This window comes from Ursus arctos, unplaced genomic scaffold, assembly GCF_023065955.2.
Source record: "Ursus arctos isolate Adak ecotype North America unplaced genomic scaffold, UrsArc2.0 scaffold_9, whole genome shotgun sequence".
NCBI lineage: Eukaryota > Metazoa > Chordata > Mammalia > Carnivora > Ursidae > Ursus > Ursus arctos.
Window position 1 is genome coordinate 16,691,192 of NW_026623111.1, and position 19,736 is coordinate 16,710,927.

The window sequence follows — 19,736 nt, forward strand, 5'->3', positions numbered from 1 at the left end:
GGAATGTGTGCATTTCAAGGAGAAGAGGTGGAGAAGAGCTTATGGAATCAGAACGTAGAGACAGAAGTAGATGGGCAGAGGAAAAGCGTGCAGAGGGAGAAAGGGAAGCATGTAGGAGAGTAGGCAGAATTAAAATAGCAACTGAGAAATTGCGCCAAAAGGCAGCCTGGAGCAGTCCCTTTCAATTCGCTGAGTCCCTGACTTCTGTAGGCAGAGTGCGGAGAGAGTTGGAACTATCATGGACTTCGGGAAGCTTGTACTTTTGTTTCAGTGCCTGGGGAGCTCATGGGCAAAACTGGCATGGAAGCCCATCATGGGAGGTCCTCCTGAATGAGGGTCTCAAGGGCTCTGCACCAGGGATGAGCAGATGCTGTACATGGGAGCTTCTCGTTGATAAAGACAAGAATTAAAAAGCTCGACAAAACCTTTTAGGCCTTAATGTTTTCCCTGAAATTTGTTTATTGGGGTTATTTAGACTCCTGAAATAAAACGAAACCAGACCTTCCCTTCTAAGTTACATAGGCTCAGGGAGTAACATTTGAAGACCACTAAGTGGACATCAAAGGGAAGCAAGTAAGCTCTACAAAAGCGAGGACTCTGAAATAGCCAAAACTAGAAAACATCTGTAAAGGTGAGGGGTGGTAGACCAGACAGCCGGAGATTTTTATATATTTTCTAAAATCCTAGATCCACAAGTTGTGTGGGGGGACTTCTGTTTCCGCATTCCATCTGATCTGCAGCAGAGAACTTTCTCGTCCACCACTCTGGCAGACAGGTGCCCCTAATCAATCCAGCACGGATTGTCATGATAGCAACTCTCACTCCACAACCACTGACCATCTACATTCTGTCTCCTTGTTTGGATTAGAAGTGTAATGAAAACAGGGCTCAGACCTTTCCACAAAGTCCTTGTCTTTGCAGTCCCGGCTAACAAACTCACGGAGTCAGCGCTCCCTACCTCATTATGACCGATCAAGAAACGAAGTGAATGGAGGATAGGTAGGTAACCAAATTAATGGCTAAATAGAAACTCCTTTGTGTGGGATAGGCTACACAGGGAGTAAATATTTTGCTTGTCAGGGATCTTCCAGGGTGGGTCATGTCACCATTTGCTGGGAGCGTAGCAGAAGGGACTCAAATACGGGTGAATGATAAGCTTAGCTTGCTTTGTAAGCTTCTGCCAAGCTGAGAGCCCCTCATTCCACTTGCTATTTGTGGCATGAAAGGATACAGCCTACCTGTGGGAGATATAGGGAGATATATTTTAGGATGACAATAAGACCCATAACAATAACAGGCCATTTTTTCCACAAGTAAAGCATCCGTGCTTTCATTTGCGGATAGCATGCTGGCCAGTTCTTGAGGACAAGCTACTGTGCAACATAATACTCCATTTCAAAAGAAGGTGATGGTGAATAGCAGTCCCGGGAAGGTGGTACTCGGAGAGCCGCTTAGTTCTAAATGCTGCAGTGCCCCCTCAGCCTTGGGAGCCGCACAGCCAGAGCACGAAAATACGGCTGGGGGTGCCCTAGACTGCATCTTCCTGCCCCACAGTCGGGGACCAGGTCAGCTCCCCAAGTCTGGCCCGTTCCCTACAGAAAACACAAAAGGGAACAGACGTAACTGATTTTTTAATAATTCCCTCACAGGATGACCAGCTGGGGCTCTAAATATTGATATTTGGAACAGGCAAATACATGGAAAGAAAGAGAGAGAGAGAGAAGGGGGGGGGAAGGAGGAAAGACAATTCTTTAATCTTCTTTCACATATAACAGAATCAAGAGCAGCTTCTAACATTTCCACATGCAATCTAAAAGATCTGACTTTTGGGACACCTGGGTGGCTCAGTCCTGAAGCGTCTGCCTTTGGCTCAGGTCATGACGGAGCCCTGCATGGGGCTCCCTGCTCAGCGGGGAGCCAGCTTCTCCCTCTGCCCTTCCCCCACTGCTTGTGTTCCCTCTCGCTGTGTCTCTGTCAAATAAATAAAATCTTTTAAAAAATAAGTAAAGATCTGACTTTTTATGAAACCTATATCTTGACATATTTACCTCCCTTCACAGATATTAGTCATCTTTATAATACTTTCTGCACATATCCAAATGGAATTTAAGAGCAAAGAGCATACCTACCACACTAACCAACATCGAAGTTACAAATGGTTTCCATTTTCACTCTAGAGGCAAAGAATGAAACTTCAGACAAAAGTATATGGAGAGATAGTTCTACATTCTATCCTTCTAGATAACAAAACACACCCCACCCCCAACACACACACACACACACACTCTCTCTCTCTTTCTCTCTCTCTCTAAACAAAACGGAAACAGTTCCCAGGAAAGCAGTGTATATTGTCCAGCTATCCATTGGCTAGAGTTTGCGGCCAGACTGCCAGCACATGAATCCTATGCCTTGCCCTCAGGAGCTCTATGACCTCCAGTTACTTTCCCTTTCTAAGACTGCACTGCCTCCTTTGTAAATGGAGATAAAGATTATACCCACTCTGTAGAGTTGTGAGCATTAAGGAAAGTAATTCATTGAAAAGTAATCCAGCCATATAATATATGCTCAATAAATCATATCATTGTCACTTTTTGGCAAGTCTTAAATTTCTGAGACTTTCTGTGTTGTCTGTCTTACAAGGAATAGAATATAAGAAATTATCCACAGAAATAACCCTGAGTCAAAGTTGAGTCAAGGGCTACACTGGAACTCATCCAAGGGCCCAAGTATTTCAGGCCCTTGACTTTAACCAGGCTCTTCTCACTTTGAGATGTCATTCAATATCACCTTAAGAGATATCCCCCATAGTTCCTCTCCTCATTTCATTCACATCTTGGCTTAAGGGTCACCTCTTCAGGAAGACCCCACTCGACCCCTTCCCACCAATCCTCTATCATGGGAGGATATCTCTACCTGTTTTAAATCTCTGCATGGCACTTTCCATTGACCCACACTTTTCTTCTTTATACTCATCTGCCTTTTCCATCTTTCCCCCGACCCAGGCCTCGTCTGTCTTTTGGTCTATTCCCCTAGTGTCCAAAACAGTATCCAGCCATGGTTAAGTCCTAGAAAAAAATCCCTGTGGACTGAATGAGTCAGTGCTTACACATGTGCATGATGAATGTGGGCACGGGGTTGGCTTGGTAGCAAGGGTGGACAGCATATCATGATGGTCTAGTCCACAAACTACTCGGCAGGGGAACTAACGCAGGTAACCCAGGACAAGGCCTGAAACCACGGTCTCCAGATTTGTTTCTAGGGACAACCAAAAGGAAAGAAATGTTACTATCTGATTTCTCATTCCTTTCTAGCCATACCATCTCTCATCTCTCCTCCAGATACTGAAAGCTAACATCACTACCACAGCCACTGCTCATCATTCTTCCTGGCAACTCTCTCCTATCAGACCCTCAATGACTGCTGGCTCTGGTCCATCACTCAGCTATCCAACTCAGAGATCCTCTCTCGCCCCAGAACCATATCCTCCTGGCCACTACTGTTACTTTTCAGCTTAGCTCCTTCATTGGGTCTTTCATGGCACTTGTCACAACCCCATAATTATTCAACCTGTTTACTTTCTTTTATTCTGTTCTGCCCAGCAGAATATACCCTCCATGAGAGCAAGCCCCATTTTGTGCTGTCCAATATGGCAGCCCCAGCACCTTATATAATTCCTGGTACATAACTTGAGTTTGATAGATACGTATAAAAGAAAGAAAGAAGAAAGGGAACAAGGATCGGGAAGAAGAAATACTTGGAACAATCAATCTTATTTTATGAAAGTCTTCCCTGACTCCACTCCATATTCATTTACTGAGCAGCTATTGTTGCTTGCGGGAAGAGAAGCCGCTGTATTCTGTGGAACTGAGCCCCATTCTCTCCATGAAGAAAAATACAGATACCATAGTTAGTACGTGCTTAGCATTGTTCTTCATTGCTCTAGCAAAATCCTAAAAGCGACAGCCACAGCCTCATTTCTTGACCACCAATCTACAGCATTTTGTCCTTCAGCCCAGGAATGACAGGAAATGGCAATGAATCACCTTCCCACCAACTTCTGTTTCTCATTTTCTTGCCACGGGCTCTATTCACCCACTTCAAGAGTCTTAAGTCAATCAAACTTTTATAACCAAATCTCCTTAACAAATGCAAAACTCACTTCCCACCAAACAACCCTAATTTAGCACAAACTTTAAATTTCAAAGGAAATTTGAACGTGCTTTGCTTTAAATGTCAGGACTGGATATTCAGATGGAATAATTAAGGGGGAGGAAACATTTCCTTCCAATAAAAAAAGATTGCTAGTTTGTGCAAAGTACTAAGAATATTATGTTTTTAATGTGTCTGCCTCCGTCCATATACTACTAATGGGCATCCTGATGATTCACATCAAGCACACGCCTCTGTCTGATTGCCACGAAGACCGGAACCCCGGCAGTTTGAAGTTCAAACACACATCACCCCTTAAAAGGCAGAGCTATCAGCCTGCGCCTCCTGAGATGCCTGCAATTTTCCATTTTCATTACTCATTTTCACAACAATCTAGAATCTCTTTCCCGTGCCCGATGCCAATGGATTCAGATTTTTCTTACTATGATAAAGTAAGCGGTTCTTAAGTACGCACAATTCTGTGTTATTGAGAAATGACTAAGATTCAGGCAGTTTTATAAACAGCGTTTTTATAAGCAGTTTGGAGATTCTACTAAACCTGATTATGATTTTCCAGGCTGGATGTGGAGAACCTGATAATCGTGTCTGTGAAAAGTTATGTTATAGATATTGATGTGCTCGGTATAATCTTCCAAATCACTGGACTGAAGTTAAGCTCTGAAGATGCCAGAAAACAAAGAAAAAGCAGATCTTCAGAAATTATTTGTTCACAACACAAAACTTTTCACACAACATGCCATTGTCTCAACAAGCCTGCTTCACAAAGGTCCTTCAATTTCTCTAATTTCAGGGAAGAATTCTGTTACTAAAATGTACTTGAAGGGCCTCTTCAGCACTTAATCCTAATGTATTCTTACAAAGAAAGGAAGCCATGGGTTCTCTGCCAGAGCCAGAGAGAGGCATAACCAGCTCCTGTGGGGGTGGGAGACGGGGTCTAACTAAAGCTTAGATCCAAACTGTGAATCCTGTATCCGTGCATCCAAAGGTTTTCCAGAATGAATGTTTTTATCACGGTTTTTGTGTCTTATCAGGAGATGTGATATTTATTATCTTCAAATGCCTCTAAAGACTTACTGAGACCTCAGTGAGACACGCGGGGAAGTAAACGCACCCCACACCTGTGCCAGTCAATCGGGGCACGGAAAGACATATCATATTTAGCTATTTCCTCTTATCCGTTTTATTTTTCATTTCCTCATATTTATAATGTTCATTATGTTCAGAAAGTAAGATAAAGATATAGTACGTGTTTTTGCTTTATAGAGTGTGAGTACTCAAATGATTGTGGTGTGAAGAGGCATAACCAAAAGAGTTGAAAACATTCAGAAGACTAAAGTCACACAATAAAGAAAATAGGCTAAAAGCCCTGATCTTTTTTTTTTTTTTTTTTAAGGGTGCGGGCCAGTAGGTAAGGGGGAGAGAGAGAATCCCAAGCAGGCTCTACACCCACTTCGGAGCTCGAGTCATGGCTCGATCTCACAACCCTGAGATCATGACCAGAGCTGAAATCAAGAGTCAAACGCCTAGCCCACTGAGCCACCCAGGTACCCCTGAAAGCCTTAATCAGAGATGTCCCAAGGAGCAAGCTACTGACATAATTGTCAGCTTCGGGGCAAAGCCAAAGTAAAACATTTTCTTAAAAAAGAGAAAACTCCTTTCTTGTGTAAAAATACAGATTCTGGAGATAAGATACATAGTAAATGCTATGTTAAGGGTAGATGATAATTGCTGGGGAGAGAGTATTTTACTTTACAAAGATGCCACGGAGAGATTTTAAACGGGGGATTGCCCCCTCCCCCATTTACTAAATTGTTTCAGACGCAGACTTATGAAAAAATGAATATTCTCTTTTTAGTGATTACCATGCTTAAGGAAATTATGCTAAATTCATTTGCATGTAGATGATTCAGCCCTTTGAATAATGATTTCCTTAACTAACATGGTTATTATTATAGATGAGGATATATAATAGAAAAGCTTAAGAGAGGCTGTATCCACCTTTGATATATCCTAACCTATAAAGAAAACATTGCTGATGATCGAAGCCGGTTGATTTTGCAGAATATTTGCTGAGCTTATAGAACAGTCTTTGCAATTACTTTTTGATTTTCAAATGTAAACTTTGGATAAGTACAAAGACTGTTAAAAACTCCCCCTCTACTGTTTTGTTATTAGTTGTTCATTCGTGATCGCTCATATTTCAATAGCACTTAATATGTGCCCGGTACTGTTCCAACTGGTCCATGTTGATTATTTCATTTTATTGCCATAACAATTCTATGGCTTATGTACTATTAGGTATGATTATTATCACCACGTTGGAGAGTGGCAATAATTCAAATAAGGCAGAGAGAAGTTAAGTGACTTACCTACGTTCTCCAAGATAGTATGACCCACAGTTGGGATTCGAAAACAAATCATCTGGCTCCAGGATCTTTACTCCTAACTCCACTACACACAACTGACTGTGACTAAGTCACAGACAAGTTTAATGCTCTGACTCATACATAGAATAAGTTAAAGAAAAGAGGGAAGAAACTGGGCCAAAATAATTACTTAGGAATATTCTCTTTGGAACTTTATGCAAAGTGTGTTGGATAATTTTTATCTTTTAACAAAACAACAACAAAAATAGAACTGTTGACTGAATCCTCACTCCCCTTGCCTAGACTCATAGGAATTAACTGCAATTAAGATGGGTGAAAACTTCAAGTCTATATTTCTGTAATAACTTTGTACCCAAAGCCTGTGAGCCCAAGGAAGAACAGGAGATAAAAGGAAATAAGAAAGATACACAAGACTATCTGAAAGGGTCAGGACACGTAATGGTGATTAAGAGAACTCTCATCAATGACTGTTCTCACGCTCAGTTACCATCATGTCAGAAGTAGTTAATTATATACCCTCCCCTTTGCTACTTCCATATTTTGCATGCTCTGTCGTATTGCACTAACCACACTATTAATAACTATCCAGCTCTTTCTAAAGGGCTTCTGTTCCAGCCTCAGACCTGGTCTAGAGCTTCATTCTTTGTGGTTCATATAACTGCTCCAGGCTTCGCCTCCGAATCTCCAACCTGAAACTTCTCTCTCTCCTGTGGGTCCTTCTAGTCTCCTGGGCTTTAGTTTTATAGCCAGTCTGGTTCTTAATTTCCAGTCAAATGGACCACCTGTGCAACCTTCCTCTTATAGGAATAACAGCAGCTACCTGCAAGCCTCATGCTAGGCACTCAAGACTCATTTACCTCAGATACTGATCAACCCTGACAAGTAAGAACTGTTATCCCTATCATCCTAATGTAGAGAGGAGGCCAGACAAGATCTCTCTTGGGAAGTGACATGTAAACTAAGAACTTAAGCATAAGAAGGGTTTCAACATGGGGTGCCTACGTGGCTCAGTTGGTTAAGTGTTTAACTCTTGGTTTTCGCTCACGTCATGAACTCCAAGTTGAGGGATGGAGCTCCAAGGCCCCCACTGGGCTCCAGGCTCAGCACAGAGTCTGCTTCACATTCTTTCTCCCCCTCCCTGTCTACACTCATGGGCTCGCTCTTGCACTCTCTCTCAAATAAATAAATATTAAAAATAAATAGAAGGGTTCAATTTCTGAGGCTCAGAGACAAAAACTACTCCAGGCAGAGGGGTTGGCATATGCAAACATCTTAAAATAGGAAAAAACCCTGGGGGTCGCCTGGGGGCCTCAGTCAGTTAAGCGTCTGCCTTCAGCTCAGGTCATGATCTAAGGGTCCTGGGATCGAGCCTGGCATCAGGCTCCCAACTCATTAGAGAGCCTGCTTCTCCTTCTCCCTAGCTTCTTCCCCTGCTTGTGCTCTCTCTGTCTCTCTCTCTCTCAAATGAATAGATAAAATCTTTTAGGAAGGAAGGAAGGAAGGAAGGAAGGAAGGAAGGAAGGAAGGAAGGAAGGAAGGAAGGAAGGAAAGCATGCTGGTACTCAGAACAAGCTAGTGTGACTGGAAAAAAAAAAAGTGTGAGGGGCAGAGTAAGCATCTCAAGACAAAGGACGTGTGGGCCGTGGGGGTCTGGCAGGATTGAATAATGCCCACTTTGGGATATATTTTCCTCCACTATAAACTATGTACTCAGTCAACTCATGAACCATGTTTTGTGTGGACTCTGAGAGCCTAGCAGATTTGTTGATCCTAGGGTCAATCTGAATACTTGTTTTGGAATTTCTGGTGGTACCGGTGACGAAATTGCTGGTGATACTGGAATGGGGGGTGGTGTTTGTAGTGCAACTGGTGGTGGTATTCATGGCAGAATTATCGGTATTTTTGCTTAAGAATATCGGTAATATTCTTATTCGTTGTAGTAGAAGCACATCTACCGACGGAACTTCCAAAATGAAGACCTACATCCACTTCCCGTACAATTCATACCATTCAGAGAACAATGAATACCTAACCCTGAAGCCTAGACTTGGAGGTGAAAAGCAATTAAAATAGTTCAGCTGGTTTTATTAGTGTGCTTGAACCAGAGGTAGACCTGAGGATTTGGGCACAGCTGCATTTAAATAATTTCAGCTCCGCAATGATTACATCCTCAACATAATTTTTCTGTACTTCTAAAAATATACCTCAACTCCCGTGCAAATACGGCCAAACTCTACCTGAGTCCCCTAGCTGTGATGTGGTAACGTGGGAATGTTCTTCCAATGGGGAACAGATTTGGAGAGCTTCAAGACTAATTTGATAGTTGCGTTAGTAATTCGATATTTATCCAGAAAACAAAGAGGATTTCCTCTTTCATGAGAATGTTATCCACCAGCCAGCAGGACTTAGGCAAATACAAGTCCCCTTAAAAATTTACCAGTGCCACTAATATAACACTGTATATTAACTAACTAGGATTAAATTAAAAACTTTTTAAAAATGTACTAGTGTCCCCCCCACCAGATACTATTGTAGGGATAAATAAGACACAGTCTTCAACCTTTAGCAGCTATTAATGATACGGTTTATTCAGTACCAGAAACTTGCATTAGGCTCATACTTGTTTTAGGTTCAGAATATCTATTATATTACTGAATCTAATGGAAATGTTATTATTCCAATTTTATACTTGAGAAAATTGAGGCCTAGAGAAGTAACTATCTTCCCTATTGGAAAACCCATGCACGTGCCATTAATCAATCACACTCCCCACCTGGCTCCTTAAAGACACCGGGAAATATTCAATATGACTTAATGACATCAATGACCTTTAAAGCTAAGAATCTAGGGTCTGTGCGGGAGAATCCAGGAGGAAAGTTCCACAGCATCCTTAGGATCCCCTGAAAAGGATTTGGGGGCAATCAAATGCCTGAAGGATGGATACTGATGATATAACTGAAGTTATATGAACACACTCTCCGAGCAGGCTGACATACTCTAACCAGTGTTACTGGTTAGAGCAGGGCCAGGACCTAGAGGGGTTAGTAAACCTATCCAAGTATACATGGTCAAACAATGGTCACTCAATCAGTAGCCAATGAATCAATCATTTTTGTGTGTCCTCATGACATTGTGTCCCAAGGAACTCAAAACCAAACTCTATGACAGAATAAGAGAAAACCATTTGCTTATCTCTGCATAGAATTCTCTTATGCCCTGAAATTCCACACTCAGAAAGTTGTCCCTTTAAATCAAGGTACTATACCTTGGAATAAATTAGGCATTACTAGACATGGTATATTGTAAATAATTTGCCTTTTCCTTTTTCAAGGAGTTTTTTTTTTTAAATTCAAGATCTTATTTATTTGAGAGACAGAAAGAAAGAGAACACAAGCAGGGGGAGTGGCAGGCAGAGGGAGAGAAAGAAGTAGGCTCCCCATAGAGCAGAGAGTCCAATGTGGGGTTCGAACCCAGGACCCTGCCTGGGATCATGATCTGAGCCCAAGCAGACGTTTAACCTACTGAGCCACCCAGACGCCTTCAAGGAGGTTTTGATTAATAAAGTTGGGAGTGGTGGTAAGAATTATAATAAATAAAGAAGAAAAAGATGTGGAAGGGAAAAGCTAGAGGTGATTTCTGCCAACTTACAGCTTCAAAATTATAATTTGACAAGCTCAAGGTTTTTTGAGAGATATACCCAATAGAAACATGTACGTGTTCACCAAAGATGTGCACTGGAATATTGAGAGAGTGCTGTTGGCAGTAGGTAAAAACTGGAACTATGGAAATTTCCACCAGTACTAGAATGGATAATAATTGTCTTATGTTCACACGGGGAAACACGACAAGCAAGGAGGGCAAATTAATCACTGCTGCACAAAACAACATGGATGAATTACACAGATGTAATGATCATTGAAAGAGGCCATACATGGAAGAGTTCATATTGCGTGATTCTATTCATCTACACACAAAACAAGCAGGTGAATCTAAGCAATGCAAGTATAAGCCCAGACAGTGAAGACTCTCATGAGGGCAGGGCCGTCAGTGACTGGATGGGAACCTCAGGAGGACATATGTGGGGCTGGTGACATGGGTGTGTTCAGTAGTGAAAATTCCCCGGAATGTACACAGAGACGGAGCCATTTTTTTTTCTATATGTATATTATGGCCAAAAAAGAAAAAAGGAAAAACAATTGGTCAAAAGAAACAAACAAAAAGAAAAGCCAGGGTCTCTTCATCAGAAGTCTAGATTTAAAGTCAGGTCCATAACAGTTAAAAAAAAAGAAAAGAAAAAATCCTCAGTAATCACTTAACCCCTCTTAAATCTTGAGTCCTTTGTCTATAAAATAGGAATGATGCTATCACACCAGATTAAAGGAGATTAAAAATTGTGACCTGCTTTATAAGTTATAAAGTTGTATACCACTGTTAATTATTTAGACCAGTGGTTTGCAACCCCGGCTGTGAGTGAGATTCACCTAAGGAGATTAACAACCAAAGAGATGCCCAAGTCCCCCCCATGCTAGACATTCAGACTCCCCGGATCTGGGGAGGGGCCAGCTCATCTCTAGTTTCAGAAACTCAGCAAGTGACACAGCCACAGTCTTGGACCACTGATTTAGAAAATACCTCCTTATTTCAGAAGTTAATATGCCAGTTCAGGCTCATTTCTGGGATCTGTGTTACGCATCCACATTTTGCCAATCACAAGTTACACAGACATGAAGAATTTTCGGAAAGTCCAATGCAGTTGAAATAACAAACACCTGAAGAGTGGGCAAGGGGACTTACGAGCAAAAGGTATCTCATATTAAACCAGGTAACCTGACGTGAAATATTTTTTTTATTTGTGAACAACTCACAAATGAATCCTAAGAACAGAGCATCTTCATAGTAATATCCAAAGTCTAAGTATATGCTGTTGCATATTTCTGCCAGGAATCATGATCCAATTTCTGCTTTGCTTTTGTTTTTCTTCCACTTATGAAACGAACACCAGATGTCAGAACAGTTTTTGATAACATTTCTTTTGACATGCTTTTTTTTCTTTGTTTTTAACATTATGTTGTTTCAACATCGAGGCTCTTTAGACTTATAAAATTGCTAGACTTCAAGAAGTACATCAATTCCCACCGATAAAGTAAAACACATAAAATCAGAACGGTTTGAAGTTTTTCTTTGAATCCTTATGACATTCAAATTGCTTCTTTTCTCGTCCCCTCATTTCTAATTTTCTCCTTAGATAAATTCATTACACACAAGAAAGGGCTCATCGCAAGGCAATCCAACATTTGCCTGTTACGGGTGTATATGTTGTTCCAACAGCAGGTACTGAATAAATAATTGCTGAATTTAACAGATTAGTCATTTTGAGAGTAGATCATATTCTAGAGCCAAAGATAAGACCATAGATTTTATGTGGTCTAGCTGCTAAGATGCAGTTAAAACTAACAACTCTTCCTTGAATCTATAAAGCTATATTTGCGTGAGACTTTTATTGGCAAACATATAGTGCTGTAGTGGGTTACATCTGAATTGAATTTTTAATGTTGCTGCGTGCCTGTTAAGGGTTGCCTTTATTTCCTGTTTTAGGATCCTGGTTAGCATTATTCATAGCCTGAAAAGAATCTATTCTAGTAGCATCCTACACTTTTACTGTATGCACGTCTGCAAGAATTGTCAACTAGATGACAATTTGAGAAAAATAAAATAATGAAAAGTCACTTATTAATGAAATGTCTTAGAACTTAAATTTTCTTAGAAACTTGCTTAAATTAGGTATAGTTCATCAATTCCCAGCTATCTTAAATAAAGCACCACAAAAATAACAGGTACATCATTTGTGACTATCTGAAGAAAAACAGAAATTACAAGGAAGTAACTGAATAATAATATCAGGATAATATGGAATTTTCCATTTTCAGCAGATCATGTCATCAAAGACATAATGCAGAGAATTATAGAATATTCAACAGCAAACATTAAAAATTCATATTCTGATTAGTGTTATTTTATCACTTATAAATAATTTAAATAAAAGTTTGGTACTGCCCTGTTATTTGACATTGTTAAGGGGTGAGCTCTTCCAACCAAGTTTGTATGGTTTTTCTTTTTTAATTTTCAAAGAAAACGTTAACTTTTTCCTCTCACACAGTGTAGGGTTGAACTCCTTTGACAGTTTAGAACAGAGAACTTGCTGCGTTAAATGTCTTGATCCTTTAGTACTCAACCACTTCCCTGTTGCTCCTTGAAGCCATCCAAAAGTCCTCTAGCCTGCCCTCCTCCATGACTGCAACTGTCACTCACTGTCCCTGTCCCTTGAAGCCATGTCTTCTCAGGTCTTCTCTCTTCTGCCCTGACATTCTCATATTGTTTTCCATGAGAATAGAGGATCCTGTCCAGCCACTGTAGGACCACTATTTTTTGTACTCAACTCTAAACTGGAAAACAAGTGGGTTGAAGAATTTAGTGGAAGGTCTTTGATATGGATGTTTTGCTAAACTGAATAGCACCCCCCCTTTTTTTTTCCTTTGTTTTGGTGAAAAATTAATCTTGATTGAGCAAAGAGCCAGGAAGATGAGGTCACTTTCAGTCAAACAGGGACAACTGATTTCACCATTTCTTTTTCTCTTGATAGTTGATAAGGGGAGAGGATAAAACTCTCCAATGGCAGTTGGAATCCAGATTTCACAGTGTTATAAACAACAGGTTGCCTTTAGAACCATTTCATCAGCACGGCATGGTGGTGAAAGCATGAGCGACTAAGAGTTACACTTTCCAAATTCAAACCCCAGCTCTACCATTTATTAGCTGCGTAACCAGGGCAACCACTCAAATGCTTTGGTATTAGGAATGGTAATAATCCTGTTTCATAGGATCACTCTGAGAATTAAATAAGTTCATACGTTTAAGACACTCAGAATAGGGCCTAGCATTACAAAAGTACTCAAATGTTAATTATTATAATAGCTTTTGGATTTCATCAGGCTAGTGAGAGTCAGAGTAAGAATCACAGTAAGAAGAATGTGACCACACTAACTATATTTTTCATAAGCAAAAAGGAGCAACTTAAGGAAGTAGCCTGTAACACCTGCCTTCAGATGTGAACGGGAATAGACCTATGCCCTGTACTCCTCCTTTTGGTGGTCATCCAATAACATTCAATAAAGCTCAGACTGATTGACCACTATCTCCGATCTTCGCATCAAAGTGCCTTAACGTTGCTTACTAATAAATTCAATGGTGTCCTCTCTGACATCCCTAGAGAAACAGTGAACAGGTGGAAAGGAAGACTGTCCAGTGTGTACTGGTGAAGCTCTGGCAAGTCCACCAACAATCCAGGGCTCCAGGTGTCTTAAAACAAAATCCGTCTGCTCTAACCTACACTAAGCCCTTTCCACCATTTGTCTCACTTCCTCCTTATGACTTTCCTGTGCAACAGAGTCTACAATTTTGCCCATTTTACATAGGAGCATTTATTATTCGCCTGGCATTTAAAACTGAAGAAGGAAAAAACAATCCAGACAGACATAATCACTACCCTCCTAGAATTTACATTCTTAGGGAGAGGAAAAGACATCTAACTTATTAACAAAATGATTGACTTACAATTGTGATACATACTTGAAGGAACAGTGAGAGGTGCTAGAAGTTTGTATTTCAGGGGATCTGGTTCTAGGGAACCAGACAAGAGCAAGTGTATACGCATATACAGGGGGTGGGCAGGGGTGGGATGGGAGGCTCCAGGAAAAGGACTTGTGTTTGCAGTGAACCTGAGGTGGGAGGTAACATGGCCCATTCTAGGATATGAAAGAAGATCGCATTGGCTGGAGCTCAGAGAGGGAGGAGAGGACAGTCACAGAGGTTAATGTGAGCAAGGCCAGTTGAGGCTGAGTAATACGGGGCCTCGCGACCATGATAAATATTTTGCGCTTGATTCATAAAATAATGGAGTCATGGAAATTTTTTAATCCTGGAAATGACATGCCAATACTTATTTATATACCCCGGCTAGAGTATACAGATTGGATTGTGCCTCTCTCTTGCTTACATTTAATCTTCAGCCTGTTTTGTGTGATAGTTCGTGTAAAGCTCTATATAAAAGATTGTTTAAATACATGCTTTACTTTCAAAATAATGGAACAATCTGCCTTTTAGCCACACTTCATTTTTTAAAAACTATAATAACAATCTTCAAGAAAAGACAATAAAGGCATTGGCTACAGAAATAGGGATGTGGGGAATAAGAAGATATTTTTTCCCCCTTCTGCCAACATTCTAGTATTTCGGGAATTTTGATAAGACAGCAAAAGAATAGCATACCTTTAAAAGCAAGGTTCAATTTACATACAAACTTAATTGGCCATGAGATCTTCAACTTCACTTTCTTCTAGTCCAAGTGTCAAAGTCTTTTTTCCTTGCTATAAAAATCCTCAAAGAGTAAAAAGATTTATATAACACTAAGCAGTTCTTCAAACTTTATCCTAGTCATAATTCAGTGTTAACTCATTTATAAATAAGTTCTAGGCAACACGCAGCAGTGTGAAATATGAAAGTGAAAAAGACACATTTTCTGTCTTTTAGAGTTTGGAGGGCAAGAAAATTAAAAATCAAAAAACAAAAAAGCACAAGAGAGAAATTGTTGAAACCTCCTTGGAATGGAAAATCTGTAGGACTTCTAGTAATCCAGCTAAAAGACTCAGAAGTCTTTTGAGACCAGGAACATATATTTCATTGTTGTTTTGCCCCATAAACTACAACACAGGTATTAAATCAATATTTAATCATGAATCCTTCAGCTGTTTTTCTAACAGCAACAGCTTTTTTAAGTGGTGGGGAAAAAATCTGAAGCTGACATTTCAAATGTGAAAATGTGAAGAAGTATCAATAATTCTTATCATTTCTGAAAGTGTGGACCTAGAAAATTAACACCAAGGAGATCTGCTGATGGATCATGAAGACATGTCGGAATGAAAAATAATTGGAAAAATTTGAGGAATCTTTAAAAAAAAAAAAAAAAAGCACTAATGTCAGCAGAAAACCACAGTGTCCCAGCTAATAAGGTTGATGTAAACCTACTAACAGTCATTGAGCTTCTTGCTTGGCTGACTCACTTCCTGAATGAGTAACCATCATCTCTGCCTTCATGGTAGCCAAGTGAGAGGCCGTCTTGCCTGGTAAGGGAAAAAGCAGTACCAATCCACAGAGTTGGATAAACTTGGCTCCTCGCACTGAAACTGCCCTAGATTTTGTACAGAAATCACAAAGGTCATCAAGAGACTGAGAACCAGAGTTTTGCACATTTCACTCATTAATTGCATTTTAATATTTGCAAGTTATTCTTAAAACTTCTCCATAACCATCCTTTCTATATACTATACTTATAATTGCATGTTTAGTTTATATTTCTGATGCTGTGTTTAGTTCCATAAATACTGAAAAACCTGTTACTCTAGCAAAAATCAGTACCTTCCCAGTATTCCACTATTAACTCTTTTTGGTGAAACGATACATTTTTTCTTGCCATGTTTCTGTTTTAGGGTGTTCTCCATTACACATACTTCTGATGCTTCATACTTAGATTCACTTCAGAAAAACTACTGAGTTTTCTGTACATCATTTAAGAAAACCCTACGTAAATGTCATTTTAATGTCTGAATAAGAGTCCATCTTATAAAAGTTGACTAAGTCCATACCACCACCATGATTAAGTAGCTTAATCCAGCGTTCAACAAATAAGGTAGGTCTACATTTGCACTATAAATAATACTGGGATGAACACCACTTCCCCAAAATTTTCCTCTGCATTTCATGCTACTTTTAAGGTAGAATCCCAAAAGAGAGATTGAAAGATCAGGAATACTTTCAAGGTTATTTAGCTATGTTACCAAATGCTTTCACCAGAAGTTGTAAAAGGAGTTAGCAGGAAACTGCTTATGACAAAGTATTACTTAAAATGCTTGAGATGAAGTTTAATAAACCGTGTGCTCTTTATCTTTGGGGCACCAGGTGCAGATGTGGAAGTGAGTCTGGCTGGGATAGGACTATTTTACTATCACTGCCACTGCTTAGAATTGCCCAAGCATCGTGATGACAAAATGCAGACCTACTTTTAGTTGGTTTTATTATTATTATTAATTATTATTGAACTCTCTGCAGAAAATGCACCACCTCCTTATGTCTACACCTCAGGCAGGAAAGTATCAAATTGTTGACATGGGCAATGTACAGGTTCCTTATTCAACATTTATTACATAGTTGTCATGTGCTCACATCTCACTAAGTGCCAGAGAGAGAATGCTAAGGTTCATGCTCTCAAGAGGTAAAGTGGGGGCTGATGTGCTGGGTGATTTTTTTTAATTCTCTTCTACAAACTTATCGTGCTCACATTCAGAAAATGAACAAATTACCTTTATCATCAAAATTATGATAAATGTGTTCATTACTAGAAGTTGCAACTGATAAAATGAAATCTAGTGATACTCATGCTTTAATTTCACAAACTTTATCCAATGTTCCTTCAACAAACTTGTTTTCATAAAAGGAACCATTTGAAGGGCTCAAAGAGAGCGCATATGAAAGACACAAATTAAAGAATGTGGATTGACAAATCCTGGGAAGTTGCTATATGTCCAAAATAAGTCCTCCTCTTCCCTCTTCCCTTCCCAGAGCCCACTGATAGGCCTAAGGACACGCATCAAAAAGTCTCATGGAATGCCCTAGATACAACTAACTACAGATACTTTACAAATTCGATAGAACCACAATTACAAGAGGCTTTTGGGTGACATTCCAATTTGTACTGGGTCATTGTTAAGTCACCAGATATATTATTTGAAGCTCTTAAACTGCTTGAAAAGTATGTGCTTTCACAGGAGTCTGCATAATGGAATGGGATCAGGATCCCCCGAAAAGTGTAAGAAAAGAAGGAAAGAACTAGAAGAAATGACAGCTGCTCAGGTGGTGTCATTTAAGATCTGGGGCCAAGCCTTCACGAATACAGGGGACTCTTCCCCATACAGAGCATACCATCAGCCGCTTACTCATGTCACAAATACTTTTCAATGTTGGGTATATAGAAATGAGTTAAGTAGACAAAGTGTGGTCCTCCTGGCCCTTACTTATTGTTTAATAAAGTCCAGTAAGCAAGAAGACAAAGTAAAAATTACATATTTTCAAATTTGTTGTAATGTAAAAGAATAGGGTGCTCTGAGAGAGGATAAGGAACCCCTGTGTAAGACGAGGTATGCACAGAAAGCCTCCCTAGAAAGGTGACATTCCAGCTGAGTCCTAGACATCACAGGGCCAGGCACAGAGTGAAAGGAGGAGATTTCAGGTCAAGAAAATGGCAAGGAAGAGGCCAGTAAGCAAGACTGGTAGGAAGTGAAGCCCTGAGAGACCAGATGGCTGGAATGAAGTGAACAAACAGGAGAATGGTGTAAGATTAAGTTGGACAGGTGGGCAGGGACAAAGTTATCAAAGAGAGAGCTATCTGGAGGCCAGGAGACAGAATAATATGGTTGAGGCTTAGCAGGATTTGAGGAAGGTTAGAATGGAAGAGACTTAAGTAGGACTGCTGTGAATTCTGCCACATAGGGGAAATCACTAGATGTTCTCTTGCATGGGAAGGACACAAAGAGGGGATTTCACATGGAACCCATAACATCACTGCTACAGTGCATCCTTGGTATGTCCCAGGTACCAGGAACTGGGGGGAGGACAACCACCTAGACTCCTACACATCACATCTAAAGGCTAAGCAAAATGACAGTACATGGTTACCATGTAAACCAGAGTGATAATTTTTCATTCGGGGTCTACTTGATCACATAGCTACTGGTACTAACAATTGGTGCTAATACCCTTTAGGGAGGAAAGGCGTAAATTAAATTCAGCATCTTTAATCTATGACTATATCTGTAACATGCACAGTCTGTTTAAATCTGGTAGAACTATGGATGGGATGATGGTTCATTTCTTTATTCCTTCCAAAGTCATCTACCTCCCAAGAAAGGAATATTTTGATACAGGTAATGCAGGTCATAAAAGAAACACACACCCCCTGTAGATATAGTAGGTCCAGGAATAAAATATTAAACAACTGAAATTCAAGACCATCTCAAACAAAACGGAATATAATATTACTAATTACATGGGAAAAAAAGTTTTCATTGCATGAGTTCTATTACCAATAAGATTAGTACAGAAAGAATTGAATGTTGCCACTTCAATATTAATTGGTCTTTCAAAGCTCAAACAGAAATGGTCATTTAGCTCCAGTTTAGGAAGACTGTAGGCACTGATTTTTTTTTTTTAATAGTGCCATGAAAAGGGAAAAATAAGTGCTAAGAGGCTTGAGGACATTATTAAACTCATTTATTCTTCTTTTTTTAATATAGAGTAAATTACAGAAATCTTACCAAATCAACAGAGAGAAAGATAATAGGCCATAATGAAATATGCAATTTATTTTTTAAATGGGAAGAGAACTACTGAATCATAAATGGCAGACCCATTAGGAAGTTATGTAGACGCTTCCCTTTCGAGTAATATGAATTCAGTATCACCCTAATGTCTATGCCCCAATAGTTTTACTCATTATCATAAATTTCAGAAGTCTCATTCTTTCACAATGTATTTCAAACTAAGACATTTTATTTTCACTTTAACAATTAAACAATTTTATTGTCTCATATCTTCAAAATACATTCTGCAGTTTGTTCAAATAAATGTGACTTGCTTAAAGTCACTCGCTTAAAACAGAGAATGAGTTTTCTCCAAACCTTGCTTTGCCATCTTTGCTATCTTGTGCATTAAGGAACTGCAATGTGTGGGGCTGGAAACAGAGGACTCTAAGAATGGTCCATAATTTCAGACACCTTGTATACGTCTTAAAACAATCCTGTCATCAGGATTTTGCATTAAGAATGAACAGGAAAAAAAAAAAAGTATTCAACCCCTTCTCTAGCTTTGGCTCCGACGAAAGAACAGATTCGTGCCCTAACAAGTGACTGGGTTCTAGAATCAGACACGCCTAGGTTCAAATCTTGCTCCCTTTACAACTATGCACTTGAATAAGTTACTAAACAATTTCTGGACCTCAGTTTTCTTTTTTTTTTTTTTTAAGATTTTATTTATTTGACAGAGAGAGAGAGAGAGACAGACAGCAAGAGCGGG